Here is a 19,124-nt window from a genome sequence, read left to right on the forward strand (position 1 = left end):
GGCACAGCTTTTTACTTTCTTGAAAAAGAAAAAAAAAGACCAGTCTGGCTGCTTCTTGGTTGAAGGAAACAAAAAACTTCACTTGCATGATTTTGTTCTTTTATACCTAGAGTGTGGAGCTACATCTCCATATGTCTATCTTCATAGAGCAGAAAATGGAAGAGAGAGGAAAGACAGTTAACAAAGGAAGGAACAGGAAGGATTTGGCACACAATCGGCACAGAAAAAAATTGGAAGTTTAATGGGATATACAGAGCTTGCACCTCACAGACAGCAAATATTAAAGGAGAAGCATGCAGGGTTGTGTTTCTGCAACAACATGGCCCAGCAACCATACCACTTACCAGTGGGAAATGATAGGAAGACCATAATTCATTGGTACCAATATTCTGTAGAGCTTTTAAAGCCTTTCAGTAGAGACCTGTGAATCACAAACAGCCATTTGACATCTGCTACTTGTTCTGATGCATTTGCAAATACATGCACTACATAGTATTATCAGGTAAGTAGTGTCCATAAACACAATTCCACAGGAAGTGAGAAACCCAATCTTGACAAGATAGAGATGCTGTTGGAAGGTGATTAATTGGTTTTCAGCTGATCCTGGAAAGCGTTGTCCCTGAAACCTCTTGTGTGCAATCTGGGAATACTCAGATTCACTTCAGCGGAGGCCCAGTTGAGGCCAAGTGCAGGTCTTTTGAACAGAGGTAGTCTGGCCACAATTATCTTCAGAGCTCAGAACTAGTAAAATAGTTGTCTGTAATTGGGTACTTTTTGTGTAAGAAGTGCGCAATCTTGTCAAATTTTAGAAGTAATGTAATGAATAATTGCAAAGTTATTTTTAGTTATAAATGGTAACATTTTCTAGCTACTTTCAAAAGTTATTTTTAAATGGCATTTTAATTCATCTTATTTATTCAAGTTTAATCCCATCATTTTATCTCTCTTTAATGGCCAATGAAGCATTATTTTGTTTTGTTTTTTCCGTAAATATTTTCAGAGCACAATATCAGAATTGTCCACCAGGATTTTCTGTATTTTTCTGATCTGCTGGTAATGACAATGCACCCTGTTAGCAGTGCACAACAAAATAAATTGCTTCTGGAAATGGAGCAGGAATAATGATAATCCAGCTATCCCAAAACAGAATGAGCTCCCTTTAAAAAATAAAAAATAAAACTCCAAACTCACTTCTGAATTGATTACTTTATGTGGGATTGCCCTTGAAGATAACGTAAAAGCGATAGCTGCTCCAGAATATACTCTTTGTCTAAGGACCTTGCCTCCAAAACCCAGGATTTCATAGGATGGAGCTATAATGGTCCACATGGTATCACACTACTCTATACCATAAATTTTACAGCTCACATAAATCTCCACTTATTTCAGAAAACAAGGAATAAGAGTTTATTCTCTGATATTTTTCTTTGCTTTAGTTTTTGTCTGTGTTTCACCTTTTTTGTCCCTGGTGTCAAGTCCTCCGTCGCTGCACACACAGACTAGCTAGGGAATAGCTTATGGGCCACAACTGCCCCTACCTTGAATCTACAGCAACAAATAACAGTGGCTTATGGACCACTTGTGGGGACCTACCCCCCCTTCTCTTATTATCATAGGTGGCTTGTGATGAGAGCAGGCTTGCTCTCATCACAAGCCACCTATGATAATAAGAGAAGGAGCAGCTTCTGAGAATCCAAGTGCAAAAAACAAACAGCAAGACCATGTTCTCCAAACCAAACATCCCCAGTTATTCACAAATAGAATATTCAAGTACAAAAGAACATTGAGAAAAAGATGCTGTATTTGCAGCCTTAATTTTATCTATGCATATTTATATTCATGTATTCATATATGGCCCCCATAGCATTTCCACATCTCATTTCCACCCAATTTGGTCTTATTCCATTTACTCCCATACTATATTCATTGGATACAACTATTTCCACACACCCATCTGCTACTGATCACCTCAAGATGGGCAAATGCCTTGTAAAAAGGTCCATTTGTAAAGAATTCGCCCATTTCAGCATTCACAGATGGAAATCTTGTTGCTTAGTGTTATAAGCCACAATGAGGGTAGACTTGCTGAATCAGTGGGGATTTAGTGAGATAACTCCCATGTATGTTCCATTGGTTTTAAAAGGCTTACTCTAGTTGTGACTTACTACAATAGGCAAGAGGATTGCAAGCCATGTGTTGTTGAGTTGGGACGCTTTCTCAAAAGAAATCTGATTAGACTTTCTTTTTAAAAAAGCTTGAATTCTGGATATATAAATTCTGGGTATATAAATCAATTAATATTGCCAACCTGGGGTATTCCAGTGATTTCCTTCCTTCCTTCCTTCCTTCCAAAGCTTAATTATGGCTTTTATTTTGTTTTACAACTCAGTTGCAACATTCTTGGTCTAGGCTGAATTGGCAAAACACTCCTGAGGCTTTTTCAACAAGAAGATGACTTTAATAAATAATATGTTTCATTTCTTTTAATGCAGCTTATGAGTTGCTTCCTGTTCTATTGTTGTGGTTGTGACATTCCTGAATTGCCGTTAGTTAATCAGTACTGTTCCCTCAGTATGTGCTTTGTTTTCTGTGATTACTTCTTCTTAAGAGCCATTTTTGTTGTGAACAATGGGAACAAATACAGCCATTTTTTAAATGGGGAAACTGTCATTATATTAAGTACATTAAATATATATTTTTATCCTGAGGGCCTAATTCCAGTATGGAAAATATCTTGTAGGGGATTCATTCTTGTGGTGAGTAATGTGAAAAGCAAACTAGATGGGACCAACATCTTTTCCCAGCATGCACCCACCACAAAGGGACACTTGCTTCATCAAATAAGTATAAGGGCTTGTTCAGACAGGGGAATTTGGAGCTGTCTGGCTCATGCTTAAAATGTCCATATCTTCAGTGAAATCTATTTGATCCCTGACTTGAACAATCCTTCCATTCACACTGGAGATGTTTATTCTCCATGAGCAGGGTCTAGGTAGGTCTTTGGATCACCAGTCTATTCACAAGAAAGATTTATTTAGTTTATTGCCATTTGTGGAGGCAGCAGTGGAGAACGGTGGTAACATGGGAAGCTTGATGCAGCAGTACTGGTGCAAAGAAAAAAAACATTGAGGTTAAAGTTGGGAAGACTGAAGGGAAGTAAACCCCCTTTTCCCTGTCTCTCTGTGTAGTCAAGGAATGGCAGTCTCCAATCCAGCAGTGGTTGCTTTTATTTATTTTGCATGTATTTCCCCTCCCCAAGCCACCACTAAGCCAAAATTAATTGCGGGGGGGATGGTGTCATCTGTTAATGAATTGGGAGGAATCCCCCCTTTTCCTACAGCTATCATTCAGCAGGCCATTGTGACTTGTCTTTTTTGCTAAATAAAGTAAGTAAAGCAAAACAACAATGCATCTACCTAGCATGGTACACATAATACTGCCAATGTATCTAATTTTTTTTCTTCATGGTCTCTATGAATGCACATGAATGGTTTAATCTGTGCCCGCGCAGGACTCCTCGGAACTTTCTAGAGCTTAAAAACATGAGATTAGTAGGATATTCCCCCGTGGAGCGCAGGCTCCACCTGCCTAGAGGTCCCTCAGTTCCTTTTAGCCACTGCTGAGGCCAGATTCCTTCTCAACAACTAGAGCAACTTTTCTTTCAGATTGCAATCTCCAGTCTTTACAATTGTGCCTTTTAGGCATCCTTAATACTTTTCATCTCTTCAAGTTTCCCCATGAGTTCTCCATTTTCTTTTTTGCTGTTTTCATTCCCCCCCATTCCTGCCCTTTTTATGGCCCCTCCAGGCCCATTTAAACCGTGTGTGTTGTGTGCCAACAAGATCCCTTTGTCAGACGGCCATGATCGCTGCCTTTTTTGTTTGGGAGAGCAACACCAAACCCACTCCTGCCCGTAGTGCAAGAGGCTGACCAAACCAGCCCTTAAACTTTGCCTCCAGCATCTTCAGTTATTCCTGTGGGAGATGTCCCTCAAACCACCTACTTCTACAGCTATGGAACCTACCTCGACACCTGTTCCAAGATCGGAACTGGTAGACCTGGTGTCAACCCTGACCACACCATCACTGAAGCAGACGTTGGCTTCCAAATCCTCCTCGAAGTTGACATTGGCATCGGGCTCAAAACCGTCTTCGACATGGGCTCGAGAATCCTCTCCTAAGGGGAAGAAGGATCACGTTAAGCAGAAGAAGACTAAATGCCCATGCAAGTCTACTCACCCGCTGGAGCCTCCTTCTCATCAATTAAATCTTCCATCTCCGATCTTGGAGAAATCTTCTAAGGAGGTACCTGATTCCTTGTCAGAAGGGGATGGTCCTCTCCCACTACCTCTGGGCCAGGCTCCTACCTCCCTACCAAACCTCTCACCCAGTCTTGTCCCTTCAATGGCTGATGTTCTTTTCAGCCCGGCCTTGGCCCATTCAAACCCTGCATCTACAGGGCAGGCAACAGTTATTCAACTCTCCAATTCTGACTCCTCCTTGTGACAGTCACCTCCTTGCAAGTGTTTGGCAAAGTGACATATCTCAATTTCATACTGAGAGCTTCTGAATTGAGAGATCTATTACATACATAAGCCTCTCAACACCAACCACTTCCGAGCTATCGAGAGTCTTACTATGGAGAGTATGATCGATGTCGACACTGAGAAGATGACATCGACCCATACTGAGGGTGTACTACTATGAAGAACCAAAGAAGGTACGCTATGTGTATACCTACCCTTCCAAATCCTCCCTGTCACCATCACCATCACCGCCTCTGTCGACATCATAATCACCCTCCAAGAACCCAGCCTGCACCGATAGTATCGATGCCAACTAAGTCATGCTTAAAATGTCACTCATGTCAACCATCCAAGCAACAATTACCGAAATGCTCCTGTACATCTACCATACCGACTTCTACCTCAGTCTCTCAACTAAGTATGGCACTTTCTCAAGTGAGGTCTTCAACCCTCCATGTTACTATCACCTATAGAGGACCTCCACCACCCCCAGCAGATACTGACCCTGGCTTGTCTACCCATCACTCCACCACCACAGCTTGAGCCTCCACATCGAAGTCTCGTTGTTGGTCACCTTCTTTACCGGGTTCATACACAAGAGGATCCTCTGATACTGCAGTCTCCAATATTTTTGATCCACTGTCTGAGGCTTTCCAAGAATCTCCATCGAATCTGCCCACCCCTGATTCTGATGTAGTGGACAATCACTCGCCTTCACCATCCGAGGATTTCACAACTGGTTCTCCATATGGTTAGGTCCCTCAGCTTGAAGTCAAGCAGCCACTGCTACTGAAGCAAGACCTCATCTTCGATGACATTAACCAGGACAAATCTCTACCTCTCAGCCTAGTTTTCATCCTAGCCATTCTTATAAAAGAGTCTTATAAAAAGGATCGTGGGACAAACCACCTTCTTCCGTTCAGATCTTGAGATGAGTAGAGAACCTCTACAAGAACCATGATTCCAACACTTCATTTCTAGCTAATCATCCACCACCTAACTCGATCATTTTTGAGTCAATCCCTTCTCAGGCTCAAAACTGGTCATCAGTAGCCACTACTAACAGAGAGGGCAGGAAGCTAGATATCCTTGGACACCATCTTTACTGTTTAGCGTCTTTTGTCATGAGAGCCGTGAATTACCAAGCAGCCATGGGGGTTTACCATAGACAAGTTCAGAACAAGTTGCTTCCCATTTCACAAGCCTCTGCAGAAGATGCCAGGACTGGAGCACTCAATGTCCATCTTGAGGCTTCCACCCTTAAGAAGCAACAGCACATAGTGGCATGCCACACCACTGATACTGCTTCAAAGTCTATGGCAATGGCTGTTGCACTTCACCAACATGCCTGGCTTTGCTCAGCTGGCATTACTGATGATGCCAGATCTCACATAGATGACCTCCCCTTCAATGGAGTGGGTCTTTTCAACAACAAAACCAATGAGGTTATGGACAACTTGCATAAGATCAGGAAAACAGCTAAATCTTATTCCATACAACAACCATATAGATACAATTGCACAATTTTCAACAGCCATATGGTCAGTATAAACCTCCTGCTACTGACAGGTCTTTTCCTGGACCGTCTTCCTCTGCACCTTCCACTTTCTGGTCCCAAGCCCCGAATCAGCACTGACAGACATTCCACTGCCCTGCAAAGAAGGGCAAACAGTATCTTTGACTCCCTCCAGCCCGAGATCCCCCACGATACACTTTTTCATCCATGCCTGGCCCCTTTCTTTCAAAAATGGTCCCTCATCACCAACAACCACTGGGTACAATCATTCACTATGCATACCTCCTGAAATTCGCAGCATTTCCACCTACAGGCATACACCAGACTCACCTGCTCTCTGAGAAGAGGTATCACTCCTTCTTTAGAAACAGGCCATCCAAAGAGTTCTCGTACATGATTTCCAAACTGTCTTCTATTCCCGGTACTTCACTGTCCCCAGACGAGATGGATCTGAGACATCTCAACACCTACATTCAACCCAGGTGCTTCTGGATGGTCACTCTCAAAACCGTCATTTCCCTCCTCTCCCCCGGCAACTCTCCAAGATACATATTTCCACATCTGTATTCATTCATGCCATCACAGGTATCTCCACTTCCTTTTCATGAATTCTACTTACCAGTTCTGCTCCCTCCCTTTTGGCCTTTCCACTGCTCCAAGGACTTTCACAAAATGCCTCGCCCCAGTAGCTGTGCACCTTCGTCTACACAGCATAACAATATTTCCTTATATAAACAATTGGCTAATCGTTGCAGATTCTTACCTCAAGACTCAAAGAGATACTCATTTTACTCTTCACACTTTGGCGGATCTCGGACTCAAAGTCAATTTTGACAAATCCCGTTTCGAATCCTCCCAAACTATAGACTATGTTGAAGCCTATTTTGACTCAACTACAGCCAGGGCTTTCCTCCCCTGAGAGAGAATAATCAAACTGAAATCCACAATACACCCTTTTCGACCTTTCGTTTCAGTCTTGGCTCATCAGACCCAGCACCTTTTTGGCTTCATGGCCTCAACCAATGACTGAATTACCAACCACTTTTGGTGACTCTATAACTGGGAAACCAACTTACCTGGTAGACCTTCACCCCACATCTCATGGTCGGTCACCACTTCTCTCCTCTTAAGCTCACCAGCCAGGTCACTATGGATGCCAGTCTCACAGGCTGGTGTGCCCACTGCTACAGTCACAAAATCCATGCTCTGTGGTCAAGGAAGGAACAGATGTCAACCATCTAGAATTGCTCGCCAACATCAAGGCGTTCCATGCCTTCCAATCTCTCATAGTGGGTCAAGCTGTAAAGCTTGCCATGGACAATATGACTGCCTTCTATTACATCAACAAACAAGGGGGCACTTCCAAGGGACTATCTACAGTACCAGTTTCCCTGGATACTGTTCTCACTTTCCTTCTACATTTGTTCCACCAGGGACTCTCATTCCACCCTGAAAGTATATATTTCTGCCATTGTAGCTCACCAGGCACCTGGGTTAGATGCTTTGCACCTCTTTTCTCACCCAATCTTAAAAAGATTTCTTAGGGGCCTGCAGAAAAGACCACCACTTCCACAATGGTCACTCCAGACTGTCCTTCATGTTCTCGCTTGCCCTCCTTTCGAACCACTTGCCATGACTAACCTGAAACTTCTGTCCCTCAAGACACTATTTTTATTAGCTATCACGTCTGCTAGGTGAGCTAGCGAGCTGGCAGCTCTCAGAAATGATGCCCCTTACTTTCAGTTTCATCCTGATAAGGTCACTCTCTATCCTAATGTTTTATTCCTGCCTAAAGTTGTTTCAGACTTTCACCTCAACCAACCTCTCATCCTTCCATCTCTATTCCCTTTCCCATCATTGGATCGAGAGTGCATGCTACATACACTTGATGTCAGATGTTCCCTAGCCTTTTATGTTTTCAGGACAAAGGATTTCTGAAAATCCTTACATCTTTTCATTTGCTATCATGGTCCTAGCAAGGGTTCTCCATCCTCATTGCAGACCATATTGAGGTAGATGGTCCAGACTATTGCTCTGGGGTACGACCTGGCGGGTAAGCCCCCACTGGACATCTTCAAAGCCCATTCCACCAGGGCCGTTTCTATGTCTACCACTCTTCTTCACGGTATTGATATCACCAATATCTGTCGAGCTGCCATTTGGTCTACTTCCTCAACATTTATCATGCATTATCGACTGGATATCAGAGCCAAGAATGAAGCTGGCTTTGGCAGGGCTGTTCTTGCTTTACGTCCAACATGATGCCCCACCAAATGGTAAGTGAGCTTCCTAGTCACCCATTCGTGTGCATTCATAGAGACCACAAAGAAGAAAGAAGGGTTATTTACCTGTAACCATGGTTCTTCTAGTGGTCCTCTGTGAATCCACACCCCCACCCATCCTCCCTGTCTGTCATGTTGTTGTCTTCTCTTTCTGACAGCGGCAGCATTCTTTAGGAACTGAAATTAGGAACTAAAAATTGCTACCCATCTAATAAGACACAAGATTGTCAACTCAGATACTACCACACACAGCTCCCTTTGGGCCAGAACTAGCCATCTGCATAGGCTACACAACAGGATAATTAGAAGTGCACTGAATCATGCAAAAAACAAACAAACAAAAAACTGATGTCCTAGTTCTGTGCCAGAAAAGAATAGGACAGCTCCAAGGTTGCACACTGAGTAAAAACATGTGCAGAGGCCAAAACTGGATCTGAACCAAAAATGGCTCACTGGTTTAGGTATCTAGAAGTTGGGAATTTGATTCCCCACTGTGCTTCTGCAAGTAGAACCAGACTGAGTGGTTTGGGCAAGCTGCACAATCCCAGGACTTCCCCCGGAAAAAGGAAGGGAAAACCACTTCTGAGTATTTTATACCTGGAAAACCCTGAAAAGGGTCACCAAAAATCAGAACTGACTTGATGGTACATGATGATGATGGTGATTAAACTATAGCATAAAACAACCCAAATAGCAATCTATAGACCTGCCTGGACAGGCCCTAAGTAAGACTGCCCACATCTGCTTGTGTCTACTCAAAAGTAAGCAGAATTATTTAACAAGCAATGATGAACAGCACTTTCAGAAATTGAAATTAACATTACATTTAGTAAGGCTGATTAGTGAGTGAAAAGGAGCAGCCCAGGGGAGAAGGACAGAATCATGATAGCTCTGAAAATAAATAAAGATTGACAAAGAACTTTGAAGCTGCCAGAAAAATACAAAAGATGGACAAAGCACTCTGGAGGTTACAAAGAAGTCTGAAGTGTTCCTAAAACGACAGAAAGGTCAGTAAGAGGTTATGAAAAAGTTAATATATATGTAGATATAGATATATAGATATAGATATTGGATCAATAGCAAAAGGGCACAACCAACACAAAGAACTTTGTGGTCCAGATCAAGACCCTAAGCCAGAAGCTCCCCATTCCTAGTGTATATACTATGAGGGGGTCCTGATAAGTATTGAGCCTTTCCCAGAAAAAAAAGGAGCTAGAAAGCTGTAACTGCCACACTATTCTACATATTCCCCCAGGAAGTCAATGCACTTGTGACATCTGTCCTGCAGCTTCTTAAGTCCCTACAAATAAAATTCTTCCGACTGCTAATGTAACCACTCATTTGCAGCATTAGTTGCCTCCAGAACACTCCCAAATCATTGTCCCTTTAGGTGTTTTTTTTTTTTTTTTTTTTTAGTTTTGGGAACAGATAATAGACAGAAGGAGCCAGGTCGGGAGAATAGGGTGGATGGGGCATCACTTGAAAGCCTAAGGACATCAGTTTTGCCATTGTTTCACCCGCAGCGTGCGACGAGGTGTTGTCCTGCAACAGGATGACACCTTTGGAGAGCTTTCCTCGATGTTTTCCCTTGATGTTTTGCCTCAACTTTGTCAATAAAGCAGACTGATATTTTGCATTGATGGTTGAATCCTGTTGGAGGTAGTCCACCAGCAGAACTCCTTTCTTATCCCAAAAAACTGTTGCCATTTGCTTCTACACCAACCTTTGCACTCAAAACTTCTTTGGCCTGGGGGAACCACTGTGCCTCCATTCCTTAGACTTTTCTTTTGTCTCAGGATCATAACAGTAGATTCATGTCTCACCACTAGTTACCAGTTTGCCCAGGAAATTTGTCTCATTGCTTGCAAAATGTTCCAAAACAGCCACCGATGACCCCACACGTTTCCTATTTTGTTTGGTTGTCAAAAGTTTGGGGATCCACTTTGTTGCCAGCTTTCTCGTTTCCAAGTCGTTGTGGATAATGGCACCAACTCTCTCATGTGATATTCCCAGATATATAGCAGTACTTTTGGCTGATATTTGGCAGTCCTTCATGATCATGTCATGGATGGCTTTCACATTTGAAGGCACAGAGACGGAAACAGGCCTTCCACTGGGTTTCTCACTTTCAACACCAAAATGGCCAGTTTAAAAATTGACAGCCCAATGTTTAACTGTTGCATATGAAGGACCACTTGTCGCCCATAGTTTGTGACATTTCATCATGGATCTGCTTTGCACCTTTCCCTTGGAGAAACAGGAACTTGATTATGGTCCTATGCTCTTCCACACTGAACTTTTCTGGAGGTGCTGCCATGTTCACTTTGGACATGAACATGAAAGATAAGTTAAAATCATAGGTAGTTGATTTTTGCACCACTGAACACAGACAAATTGGCCAATACACACTGCAATTTATAGCTTCCTAGCTGAATTTTTTTCTGGGAAATGCTCAATATTTATCAGCACTCCCTCATATATTCAGGACTTTCCACTGATGGGATATACTTTAGTCTGAACAAAAGTTGTGTCAAAGGTAACACTTTGCTACAGTTTTGTGGGCCTGTGTTCAGGCCTGGAACAAAACGAAGGTGACACTTTTGGCTCAGTTATCTGGGGACCCCCTTTTTTAAAAAAATGATGTTTCATCCAAACAAACATATCTGAGGGCTGGAAAAAGATGCTGTAGAGCTGCTGAGCTGAATATCTGTTGCTGTCCTTTGTTACATAAAAAATGCATAGACAAGCTGCTCCATTACTTATTATGGTAAGCCTCCTCCAGGATCCAAGAAATCTGAAGTATTCCCCTTGGCTCACAAAAATAATGTTTTATAGTTGGCTCCCCCCACCCTTTTGGATCCACTTGCCCTATTTTCCAAATCAAAATAAAATGAACACTTTGGATGAGCACTAGTTCTGAGACTAGAATCTGAGCCTCCTTGCTGCAGCCTTAGCAAGAAGCCAGTTGCAAGCACTGTTGGGGTCATAGCCGATCTGTGTGGACAAGGCATATAAGCCCTCTTAGCTGACTTGGGAAGGGAGAGAAGTATATACAAACTGAATGAAGAATTTCCCCGTTTTCACACAGGGCCTGGAAGCTAGAGGGCTTCGAAATAGCTTTCAAATAATGAAGCAAGATGGTATCACTTGCTTTCTGCTTTTGATTCATGGACGCCAACAAGTACCAAATGTTGCCCTCCCTCAGCATTCAGACCTTTTCTTCTCTACTAATACGTCTAGTTGATTTGCCAGCTAGATGCTCATTTGACAGCCTCTCTTACCTGCCTCCTTTGCTGGGGCAAACACAGAGAACTCCAGGGCAGGAGTGAAAGACAATCTCTTCTGAAAGGCTAAAATAAGAGCTGGGAGCCAAATGATTGGCAACTCAGTTCATGTCTGAGGAGGGGGTGAGGTATGACTCACAGGAAGCCCTTTCTTAAGTGCTCTTGAATGTAGGCACTTCAGTTCCACCCCCACATCTCCACATTGAAAGCAAAACACCCTGCATTTATTTTTTCTTCAGGAAAGTGGGAAAAAATTGGAAACAGCAAGAGAAGGGGCAAAGAAAGCACATGTCAGAAGGGACAAAACCCCAGCTGTCAATCAGCAAGGGAGCAAGGAAGAAGGAGTGCATGTTGTGTACTGGAGAGCTCAAATGTTCCCCTTTCCTATTCAGATATTATTAATGCAATGGGAAAAAGACCATTTCACAAGCTTTCCTCTCCCTGTAAGCTGTGCCATGAAAGAAACTTCAGGCAGCCTTTCCCCCCACTTTGCACAACCTTAATTGTGTATCTTGTCACTGAAAACCTTTGAGACCTGTGATTATTCCAGCCAATTTGAAATGATTCCTGCCAGAGGTTTGCTGAACTGTCTCAGGGGCTTTAGAGAATGCCAGACGCTAAAGACCACATTTATGATGTATGCTTTGCTTTTTAAAGGCACTGCTCAAAATCTCCATAGAGTATGATTCAAGAGGGCTATTCGTTTTTGGAAAAAAGTCTTGGGATTAAGTCCCCCTTCCCCAGTATTAAGGAAGAAAACAGCCTTTAAATTGTTTCAGGAAACAATATCACCAGCAGCAACACAGCACTTCTGCTGGAGGTTCCTTTCTTTCTTCAGGGACAGGTCAGACTCTGCTAGGCGTGTTCCAGTGCTAGTCAAGTGAGATTCATTTACCTGCGCTGTTTGAATTAGGACAAGATATGTATTCTGATCTTGCAGATTCTTATGAGCATGAGTTAGACAATCGAAGTCCAAAACAATGGCTGAAAAAGCTATTCAAAACAAGAAATGCAACGGAATAGGTTATAGTATACAAATTCTGTGTCACAGCACACAAATTCTGATTGATGCTGTCACAGAATGAAGTCCTTCTGTGTCCTCTCTCCATTTCATATGCCAGAAGAATAACCTTCTAATGGTCTCAAGTTAACAGAACAAGAAATTCATATTGCGTCCAGATGATTTCACACTACAAGAATTACTCCAATGACTCACATTACTAGAATTACTCCAATGACTCACTCTGGTGTCTATTCATACAAGCAAATATAAGTGTGATGCCTCTTTTGTGATTTAATGGACCACAAAGAAAAGAGAGTGTTATTGCAGAAGTCATAACGGTGATGACTTCCTCTCCAAGATTGTTCTTTCCAGAAATGTTTGGTTCTGTAATGTGTCTCCTGCAGGACAGAGGAAAGCAGTGCTGAGCTTGCTTAGATCTCCTTTTCTTATTTTGAAAAGGCAGGAATGGACCATCTGCTGTATGTGGATAAACTGGGAGAACTCTGTGTAATTGACTTCTCAACTTGATAATGTAGAGTGCTGCAATTCAGGAACATATTACTCTTTGATGATATGTAACTAGAGATGGGCATGAACCACCAAAATGGTGGTTCATCTTGGCTCATGGTTTGTAAGTTACTATTTTTCCCAAACAAACTGAATTGAGTTGTTGATTCATTTGGGACTTTTTTGTTTTGTAGACAGTCGAGTTGCTGTCTAAAAATCCCCAACAACCTGGCCTGACTTCTGCCCCCTTCTCACTGCCCTGTTGTCTCCCTACCTTTTCCTGCCAGTGAGTTTGGTGGAATCCATCTGTGCATATCCCTGCTTAGCATCTGAAAGGCAGGGACATGCATAGATGATAGGCAGGAACATACGCAGATGTCCCTACCTGGCTCAGGTATCAGCTAACGAAAAAAGAAACATCATTATTTTTTATTTAGCTGGCCTGTCAGCCGGCCTAGGGCCATCTGCACATGTCTCTGCTTATCAGCTAAAAGGCAGGGACATGTGCAGATGGGTCCTGGTCAGGTTAGGAGCCAGCAAAATAATTAATTTTTTAATTTTATTTTTAGTCACCTGGCCTGTGAGCCAGCTTGGAGCCCTCTGTGCATGTCCCCACTTACCAGCTGAGAGTGTGTGTGGGGAGACATGCGTAGATGGCCCCTGCCCTGCAGTGGGACTCTCGGGATGGCAGTGGAAGCCAAGGAAGAGGAGGCAGCGGCAGAAAAAGGTAGGGAGACAACTGAGGCAGTGGGAAGGAGGCGGAGGGCATGCTATGGGGGGGCAATGAACCAGGAGGATCATAAATTGCCTCAAAATTCATTGGTCCAGATTAGTTCAAGTTCTCTAGTTTGGATGAATCTGAACTGATCTGAACCAACAAATCAGCAATTCTGAATTAATCTCCTGGTTTGTTTTTAGATTCGTCCCCATCTCTACATATCTTCAGTAATTTATAAAGGGATGTGGAGGTATGTTTTGCTAAGCAGCAAAGCACTGATGGAAATAGAGAGGTTACTTACCTATAACCATGGTTCTTCAAGTGGACCTCTGCGAATTCACACAATTTGGTTCAGTCTGCACTTGCGCAGGACATCTCGGAATATTCTAGAGCTTTTATAGAAAAGTAACATAGTTGGGAGTTGCCCCTGCAGCGCATGCTCCACCCGCCTCAACCCTCAGTTCCATTTATCTGCCACTGTACAAATTACAACTCATTAAGCAAGAAATAAGTGACAGATAGTGGGGAGGCTGGGTGGGATATGTGAATTCACAGAGGTCCACTTGAAGAACCATGGTTACAGGTAAGTAACCTCTCTTTCTTCTTCATGGCCTCTGTGAATGCACACAATTGGGTGACTAGCAAGTTCACTCACCAGAAGGAGGGCTGTTACTCGAGAATCGATGTCTGCACCACTCTTCCAAAACTGGCTTCCTTTTTGGCCCAAAGGTCTAGTCTGTAGTCCATCACAATGGTGGACGCATTATACCAAGTAACCGCTCTGCAAATATCTGGAACATCAACACCATGCAATAATGCTGTGGATGTTGCCATAGCTCAGGTGGAATGCGCCTTCAAGCCTTCTGGAGGAACTTTGCCAGCCAGTTCATATGCCAGAGCAATAGTGGAGACAATCCATCTAGAAACTTTTGACAGAGAAGCAGGTGAACCTTTATGTGGGCCATGGAAACACAGAAATAATTTAGGAGAGGTATAAAAGTCTTTAGTCCAAGACGTGTAATATATCATGGCACGACATACATCCAGTGAATGGAGCATGTGCTCAACTTCTGAAGAAGGTTTGGGAAACAGGGTTAGCACTGTCAGAGATTGATTCGGGTGGAAACTAGATACAACTTTAGGCAGAAATGAAGCATCTGGATACACAACTACTTTGTTTGGGAAGAATTGAAGATAAGGAGCATCTGCTCGAAGAGCCGCTAGCTCACTTGCCCTTCTTGCTAAGGTGCTAGCTACCAGGAACAAGGCCTTGAATGACAGCAGATGAATGGCAGAGGTGGCCATTGGTTCAAAGGGGTGGTGTGTGAGAGCACACAACACAAGTTAGAGGGAGCACTATGGTAAAGGATGTCTGACAGGTGGGCGGAGGTTGCAGAGGCCCTTCAGAAAGGATTTAAGTATAGGGTGGGAAAACAAATGAGCCAAGTCTGAATCACGAGGTTGAAAAGAAACAATTGCTGAGATATAGACTTTCAAAGTAGATAGGGTTAGCCCTTGTAACCGCCACCCTCACACTTCACAGAGTGGTTGCTACTTTACTTCAAAACTCTGCTGCCGCAAACTTATCCTTAAAAAAAAAAATCATAAAAGAACAAGTATAACTTCGAAAACAAAAACTGGTTTATTGATTACAGAAAAATAAAAATAGTAAATCACTGGTAAAGAATCAATTAGTCAATCACTGTTAATAAACACTGGCTCACACAGACTATTTCTCCACTGACAGGCTCACTCATTCACTCTAACTACCAATCACTTTAAACTCTCAGCTCAGACTCTCATCTCCAATCTCCCCTCACACACTCTTCACCCCCTTTTTATACTAGCTCCTCCTCTTAAGTTCCACCGTCACACCATAGGCTGATGACTCACTGCCCAACTGTGACAGACATGTGATGTTATGTCTGCCCATTACAGCCCTAAATCAAACAAATGGCACAAGTAGGTGAGAAGTGTCTGGAGTGAAATGGGTATTGGTTGTAGACCTCTGGATTGGGCAAACTTTAGAAAGTTTTTCCATTTGTATGAGTAAAGGAGTTTGGTGGAAGGTTTCCTTGGCCTGTCCAAGACTTCTTGAATTAAGGGAGGAGTCTCCATGCTGTCAGATGCAGGGACTACAGGTCTGGGTGATGGATGCTGCCTGAGTTCTGAGTGAGCAGGTGGGGAATGAGTGGTAATCTCAGAACGTCCGAAGCCATCACCTTGAGAGCAGTAAACCATGGCTGACAAGCCCACCATGGTGAAATTAATTGATATGGAGATGTCTGTCGCGCTTGGACCAGACAGCGTGTATCTTGTGGAGGCCGCAACCCTTGGGGCTGGCATCTGTCATCACCTGAACCGAGATATGTAATGGATGAAACGGGTGGCCGACAAGAAGATGTGGGATGAATGTGGTGTGATGTGAAGCCATCTGCGTGGACTGTCTGTCAATGGGTCGAACAGAGTTAGGTACCATGCTTGAAGTGAGTGCATCTGATGCTGAGTGTGATGGGCTGAGACTTTTGAGTGTGGATGAAATCTGTGGATTGCCTTGCGTAGCTTTTGAATGTGTACTGGTAGAAGAAAAATGTGAGCCCTGATGGAGTCCATTCTTGCTCCTATATAGTTGACGATCTGAGATGGAGTCAGATGAGACTTCTTTGTGTTTACTGTGAGACCGAGGTTCCCCAGGGTTTGAAGGACAAACTCGGTGTCCCAAATGGCCTTTTGTCTGGATGCAGCTACTACAAGCCAATCGTCTATGTATGGAAATACTGTTATGTTGTTCAGACGCAGGTAGGCTGATACGGGTGCCATGCACTTTGTAAATATGTGAGGAGCTGTAGATAGCCCAAATAGGAGGGCACAGAATTGATAGGCGGTATTTTGGAAGAAGTGTAGATATTTTCTGTGATGTTGATGAATTTAAATGTGAAAATATGCGTCCTGCAAGTCTATTAACACAAACCAGTCTCCCTGACGTAAGATGGATAATAGACTCTAGGGTGACCATAAGGAAACATTGTCGTTGGAGGTAAGTATTTAAGGTTCTTAGATCCAAAATGGGCCTAATACCACTGTCTTTCTTTGGAACAGCAAAGTAACGGCAGTAAAAGCTACCTAGAATGTCTTGTGGTGGTACCTGTTGAATGGCATGTTTTTGGAGAAGAGTCAAAATCTCATCCTCTAGAACAGGAGCGAATGGTGTAGATTTGACGTGTCCTAGAGGAGGAAGCTCTATGAACTCTAGACGATACCCAAATTGGATGATATTTAAGACCCATGTATCTTTTGTAATATGAGCCCACTTGTGGAAGAAAGGAGCCAAGCGTGTTGATGGGAAGGGCTCGCACATAAGTAGTGTGTCTAAGTCAAAGGTAATGCTTTGTCTTCTTTGCAGGATGACAGGATTGACATCTTTGTGCAGAAGCTTGAGGTCTGAAGGTAGTAGCAGAAGAGGAGGCTTGCGAGGATCTACTTTGGCTCTGGTGTTCGAAGGCATGGTAAGGCTGAGAAGACGTTTGCTGGTAACTGCTCTTGGTTGTACAGTTTACGCCACTGATATTTTTGATACTTACACTGCTGGTGAATAGTGTAAAATCTGGCTGTCTTTTTTATTTTATGTAGATTTTCCATAGTCGTTCGTTTTCTCATTGAAGAAGCCCTTAGCGTCAAAAGGAAGTTCTTCGATGCAAGACTTAACATTCTGCACAATGCCAGAAGATCTTAGCCATGCATGCCTCCTTAATGTGATAGCAGAAGTTATTGATTTAGAAGCTACATCTGCTGAGTGGTGGGAAACTAGCCTTTGGTGTTTGGCTACTGTAAGGGCCTCTGCATAGGTGCTGAGAAAACTGGACCTTGTGTCTTCTGGAGTGGCCGTTTTCTACACTTGTATATATGCTGTAAATACACGTGTCGTGCTGGAGGAAGCTGAACGTGTCTGAGTGATTTATTTTGCCTTCTGGACCTGAAAATATTAACTCTGCTGGATTCTACGCGGGTTGGCAGTAACATTTTGTTTCAGAGTGTCCTTCGAAGGAGCGCTAGAAGGAGCCATTGACTGATAAGTGATTTTTTGGTAGTCGATGTGGAGGATTTTTTCAAAGTCTTGTCAACGGCCTTGATGTCGACATGGGAGGTGGAGAGGTACTCAAACCCTCTGGTTGGGGAGTAGCGGAGGGTGTCAACACCGTCTCCATCTCAGTGGGCTTCGATGCTGAGAGAGTCTTGTCCCACAGAAAAAGTTTAAGCCTTTGTTGCCTGGCTTTAAGGCTGGCTGTGGCAAATTTCTTGCATTGTCTGCAAGAATGGGGTTGTTGGGCTTTCCCTAAACAAAAAAGGCAGTGGTTGTAACCATCCGACAAGGGGAGTTTACAAGAGCACGACACGCACCTGCTAAAAGGACCTGATGGTGACATAAGGCAGTAGGAATAAAGGGGAAATACAGAGACTCACGAACGTGAAAGCAGCAGTTGTGAATGGTTTGATTGAGAAAACCAGGAACAGTACAAGTTAGCGAGATCACCAAATACCAAAGCCGTAAGGGAAAGAAAAAAAAAAAACCAAGTTGTACAGGCAATAGTCCAGTCAGGCAACAGTCCAGTCAGGCAACAGTCCAATCAGTTAGAAAGCATGGGAATGAAAGGCAGTCCAGGTCAGTACACGAAAAATTCCAAAATAGTAAGACAGCAAGAATCACAGTGGGAAATCCGAGGTCAATAAATGAGGGGCAACAGTAAGGGCAAAAGTGTATTCAGGCAGTCCGAGTCAAATACCTTGAAAAATAGTGAAAATTAACAGCTCTAGCACGAGAAGTTCCTAACACCAAGGCGGTAAAATGGAACTGAGGGTTGAGGCGGTTGGAGCATGCACTGTAGGGGCAACTCTCAACTATGTTACTTTTCTATAAAAGCTCTAGAATATTCCGAGAAGTCCTGCAAAGGCGGAGACTGAACCCAATTGTGTGGATTCACAGAAGCCACGAACAAGAAAGTCACATTTATTCTTCAAACATTTCAAGTTTATTTTCAGAGCATGAAAAAAAGAGGTTACCTACCTGTAACCATAGTTCTTCTAGTGGTCCTTTGTGAATCCACACAATTGGGTTGTTCTGCGCCTGCATAGAATGTCTCAGAAGATTCTAGAGCTTAAAGATACATGATTAGTGGGATGTTCCCCTGTGGAGATAAATCCTAGATCCCCTCAGTTCCTGGTAAGTGTCTGCTGGGTAAGAGAACTATTAAGATAAAATGTGACCGACAGAGGGAAGGATGGGTGGGATGT

At 43.2% G+C, this 19,124-nt stretch overlaps 1 long non-coding RNA gene across 1 annotated transcript; it reads right to left on the reverse strand.

The window, feature by feature from the left end:
* Nucleotides 1-327: 327 nt before the first annotated feature.
* Nucleotides 328-4,146, reverse strand: LOC144588245 (uncharacterized). The gene is made up of 2 exons (XR_013543697.1): nucleotides 4,025-4,146; nucleotides 328-421 (listed from the first exon to the last, which is right to left on the reverse strand). It is a non-coding gene; the product is annotated as an uncharacterized LOC144588245 (long non-coding RNA).
* Nucleotides 4,147-19,124: the final 14,978 nt, after the last annotated feature.

This window comes from Pogona vitticeps, chromosome 3, assembly GCF_051106095.1.
Source record: "Pogona vitticeps strain Pit_001003342236 chromosome 3, PviZW2.1, whole genome shotgun sequence".
NCBI lineage: Eukaryota > Metazoa > Chordata > Lepidosauria > Squamata > Agamidae > Pogona > Pogona vitticeps.